This window comes from Nycticebus coucang, chromosome 6, assembly GCF_027406575.1.
Source record: "Nycticebus coucang isolate mNycCou1 chromosome 6, mNycCou1.pri, whole genome shotgun sequence".
Taxonomy (NCBI): Eukaryota; Metazoa; Chordata; class Mammalia; order Primates; family Lorisidae; genus Nycticebus; species Nycticebus coucang.
The window spans coordinates 97,680,331-97,685,494 of NC_069785.1; the positions used below are offsets into that span (position 1 = coordinate 97,680,331).

The window sequence follows — 5,164 nt, forward strand, 5'->3', positions numbered from 1 at the left end:
TCTCCTTCCCCCAGTTAGCCTCCAGCTTCCAGCCTCCAGCCTCCTGCCATCTCCTTCTCCCAGTTAGCCTTCAGCCTCCAGCCTCCAGCCTCCTGCCATCTCCTTCTCCCAGTTAGCCTCCAGCCTCCTGCCATTCCTTCTCCCCATTAGCCTCCAGCCTCCAGCCTCCTGCCATCTCCTTCTCCCAGTTAGCCTCCAGCCTCCTGCCATCTCCTTCTCCCAGTTAGCCTCCAGCCTCCTGCCATCTCCTTCTCCCAGTTAGCCTCCAGCCTCCTGCCATCTCCATCTCCCAGTTAGCCTCCAGCCTCCAGCCTCCTGCCATCTCCTTCTCCCAGTTAGCCTCTAGGGTCCTACCCCTTCTCCTGCAGGGATAGCTAGACCCTGCCAGAGCTACCCGTCGACACCACAGCTTCACTAACACAAGCCCAAAGCCAGAGGCTTAAGTTGCCCAGTTAGGAGCCTTTGGTCTACTATATTCTGATGAAGTTTCTTCTACAGATTCATGGATAACATCTGGCTTCTAAAAGAAAGGCTTTTCAATCACTTGCTGATAGAGTGAAACTGCACTGTTACCCATAACCATATGACCTAATTTAGAATAAATCCTGGCATCAAGACTTGTGTTTCTGATCAAATTCATAATCTGTCTTTCAGCTTCAGAACAAGTCATGTTCAGTTTATCTGATAACAAGTTAATTCTGATACACTAGTGGATGCAACAAAAAGTCTCAGCTATGAAGAGATGGGCATTTCCAATGAAATGCTCAAGAGAAACCACCAAGAAGTCATTCACAAGCACTGATTCACATTCCTTCATCTTTTTTTTAACCCCTCAAAGTCAAAGTTAATATATAAGCATTCATCAAATTCTATAATTGTGTCTTTGTATCTGTAACACTCTTGTTGAATAACTTTTACTAGATCTTTTAGCACTGCCCGCATTTTAGGATATTCTTGTTTGGCTTGGCGCCTGTAGCTCAGCCACCTAGGGTGCCAGTCACTTACACCAGAGCTGGTGGGTTCAAATCCAGCCCAGGCTTGCCAAACAACAACGATGACAACTACAACCAAAAAATAGCCAGACATTGTGGCAGGCGCCTGTAGTCCCAGCTACTTGGGAGGCTGAGGCAAGAGAATCGCTTAAGCCTAAAAAGATTTTGAGGTTGCTGTGAGCTGTGATGGCGAAGAATATGTGGACACTTTGTCTGATTTGCATTAAGATACTGTGGTTGGGCTGGCCAGGTGGCTCACACCTGTAATCCTAGTGCTCCGGGAGGCCGAGGCAAGTGGATTGCTTGAACTCACAAAATCAAGAACAGCCTGAACAAGAGAAAGACCCCGTCTCTAAAAAAAAAAAAAAAAAAAAACTAGCCAGGCATTGTGGCAGGCACCTGTAGTCCCAGCTACTCAGGAAGCTGAGGCAACAGAATCACTTGAGCCCAAGAATTTGAGGTTGCTGTGAGCTATGATGCCACAGAACTCTACCAAGAGTGACAAAGTAACTCTGTCCCTCCACCCCCCCCAAAAGGTACTGTGGTTGGTAAAGGAAGAGATCAATAATATTATCATAACTGGGCAGTGCCTGTGGCTCAGTGAGTAGGGCGCTGGCCCCATAAACCGAGGGTGGTGGGTTCAAACCCGGCCCTATCCAAACTGCAACAAAAAAATAGTTAGGCGTTGTGGCAGGCGCCTATAGTCCCAGCTGCTCAGGAGGCTGAGGCAAGAGAATCACCTAAACCTAAGAGCTGTGAGGTTGCTGTGAGCTGTGACACCACAGCACTCTACCCAGGGCGACAAAGTGAGACTCTGTCTCTAAAAAAAGAAAATAATAATAATAATTATATTATCATGACCTTTGGGGTAGTTGAAGTAAACAAACAGACCAGAGAATGAGCCATGTTCTCTTCTAAGGAGACTGAAGTGGAGAACTCGCAGAATTATCATCTATGGCCTTTTTTTTTTTTTTCTTTTGAGACAGTCTCATTTTGTCACCTTTGGTAGAGTGCCATGGTGTCACAGCTCAGAGTAACCTCAAACTCCTAAGCTTAAGCAATTCTCTTGCCTCAGCCTCCTTAGTAGCTAGGACTACAGGAGTCCACCACAATGCTCAGCTATTTTTAGAAACAAGGTCTCACTCTGACTCAGGCCTATGAGTTCAGGCAATTCACCCGCCTTGGCCTCCCAAGTGCTGGGATTACAGGCGTGATTCACTGTGCCCAGCTCATCTGTGGTCTCTTTTAACCATGGCTGCATCCCAATTCTCCATTAAGATTTCAGATGTCAGTTTTCTGCCATAGTGGATTTAAAGCATTTGTATCTGTTACTGGAACCAACACTCTAAAAAAAAAAAAAAAAAAGATATTCTGCTGCTCCTGAGTAACTCCCACATTCATACTGGAATTTTGCATACTGTGCAGTGTATCTAAATATTCTGGCTAAAACCAAGCTTGTCCATCAGGTAGTCAAACAGCATCCAGCCATCTCTGATTGACTGTACTTCCCTTATAGTTTCTGCATCTTCAAACATCTCCACAATTGGTTCTGTTTCCACCTGTAGCTGTTTCGGGTATGCAACAACTGTGGTTCTTTTTTTCTCTCAAAGCATGAGGAATATCACTGGGATAAAGGTTTTTGTATACATCCATAGCAAAGTCTTTCACGCTGGTATCTCTAAGAAGACCCAATTGCCCTTGTAATAATTCTTTTTCATTCTATAGCTCCTTCACAGACAGAAACTCAAGGGGGGTGGCACCTGTGCCTCAGTGGGTAAGGCGCTGGCCCCATATACCAAGGGTGATGGGTTTGAACCAGAAACTCAAGGGGCAGAAAGACAAGATGCCAATCCCAAAAGAGCACAATTCAAGTAGTGAAGTTGTACTCCACCATCTTGCCAAAGAAAGGGCAGAAGCGTATCTATTGATCAATTATTTTATCTTACTCTAGGAATTAATGAATTTCATATAAGTGATTCTTCACCATAGGAAATATTAGTTCCTAAAAAATCCTCCAAAGACAAGGCCAAGTAAGCCTTTAAATGCGTGAAATTTAAGGGTGGAGAACAGGCTGGAGCACCTCCATCTAAAGGCGTTCAGATTTTGAATTTTTTTTTTTTTTTTTTTTTTTTTGTACAGACAGAGTCTTACTTTACGGCCCTCGGTAGAGTGCCATGGCATCACACAGCTCACAGCAACCTCCAACTCCTGGGCTTAAGCGATTCTCTTGCCTCATCCTCCCGAGTAGCTGGGACTACAGGCGCCTGCCACAACGCCCGGCTATTTTTTGGTTGCAGTTTGGCCGGGGCTGGGTCTGAACCCGCCACCCTCGGTATATGGTGCCGGCACCTTACCGACTGAGCCACAGGCGCCGCCCAGATTTTGAAATATTTTAAAACATTGAACTGGCCTTCCAAAACCAAAACACAGCTGCAGGCCAGTCTGGCACAGCTGTGGCTTTCCTCTCTGGCTCTCAGGTTAAGCAAAGAGATAATAAAAATCATCAAAAGTCTGAAAACATTTTTGTTTTTTTAACCACATGGTTTAAGTTTAGATAGGATGGGTTGACTCCCTGCTATGAAAGATGAGGTGATACAACTTCTTAACAACTTCTCCTCCCTACAATTTTCCCCACTCCTTTTCTCATTAATTATATTTTACTTTGCCAGGTTATAAACTATCACATCATGTTATATAATTATGATAACCTTGTTATTTAGTCTTTGTTCTATTTTAAAATAGATCGACTGCTTGTTTTCAGTTCTTTCACCACTCCTAATTTTTTATCTTGATTCATTTATTTGGCTGAATTTTGATGTCAAAAGTTTTGGTTTGGTTTGGTTTTGGAGAAGGGCTTACAGGTTCTATATCTTTTACACACGGGTTTCTAAATACCACATTCCCTTTGCTTTTTCATGTTTAACAAAGGCTGTTTATTGACTTTATAACCAGACAACAATTTGCTGGGCCACACTTCCTCATCCTCGGAAGTTTGTAGATAGTGCTCCATTGCCTTTGTATAGCAGGCCCGGTTTTCCTCCTCATAGAAATACAAATATTATAAATTTCTTATTATTTTACAGTCTTTGTCCTCTATATTGACTGCCTTCTACTTAATCTCTTTTTCCCTTTTCTCTGTATTCACTGATTACTGTGAGGATGCTGTGCCATTAATTCTGTTTTCAACTATGTCTATCCTGTTCTCTGCACTTCCAAAATTATTTGTGAGATCTGCAGTGGCTGTATTTCTGGTCTCAATTAGTTTCCTTAGCTCTGAAAATTCCCCCATTCATTTCACTCTGTTACTGAATTACCTCATTTTTGAGCCTTAGTGTTCCAGAATAATAGCATGATAAAGTTATTCTGTACCTTAAAGCACTTCCAGGGAATCTTTTCTTGTTTGGAGAAGGCATATTTCCATTATTTTAAAAGCTATTTTTTACTTTGAAACATGTGTGTTTTTACACCATGTTCTTTCTTTTTTCTCTTTTTCTTCTCCTCACTTCTTTTTATTTATTTTTTTTAATCACAGCTGTGTACATTAATGCGATCATGGGGCACCATACACTGGTTTTATAGACCGTTTGACACATTTTCATCACACTGGTTAACAGCCTTCCTGGCATTTTCTTAGTTATTGTGTGAAGACATTTACATTTTACATTTACTAAGTTTCACATATACCCTCGTAAGATGCACCGCAGGTGTAATCCCACCAATCACCCTCCCTCCGTCCACCTCCCCCTTCCCTTCCCTTCCTCTTCCCCTTTCCCATATTCTTAGGTTATAACTGGGTTATAGCTTTCATATGAAAGCCATAAATTAGTTTCATAGTAGGGCTGAGTACATTGGATACTTTTTCTTCCATTCTTGAGATACTTACTAAGAAGAATATGTTCCAGCTCCATCCATGTAAACATGAAAGAGGTAAAGTCTCCATCTTTCTTTAAGGCTGCATAATATTCCATGGTGTACATATTCTCCTCACTTCTTTTCCTCTTTGTTCTCATTCCTCCCACTCTCACATGTTTGCTTACTCGCCCTGTCATTTCTTTTCATTTTTCTCAGTTTAAATTGCATAGCCCTGTCCTGACTTCTCATCTGTTCTGATACACTGTCTCTACTTTATTTAGGACCTGTCTGGCTTCCCTGTTTGGAGCTAGTTCAAGGCC

General features: G+C 42.6%; 1 pseudogene; it reads right to left on the reverse strand.

The window, feature by feature from the left end:
- Positions 1-223: 223 nt before the first annotated feature.
- On the reverse strand, positions 224-2,886 carry LOC128588806 (eukaryotic translation initiation factor 3 subunit E-like; annotated as a pseudogene).
- Positions 2,887-5,164: the final 2,278 nt, after the last annotated feature.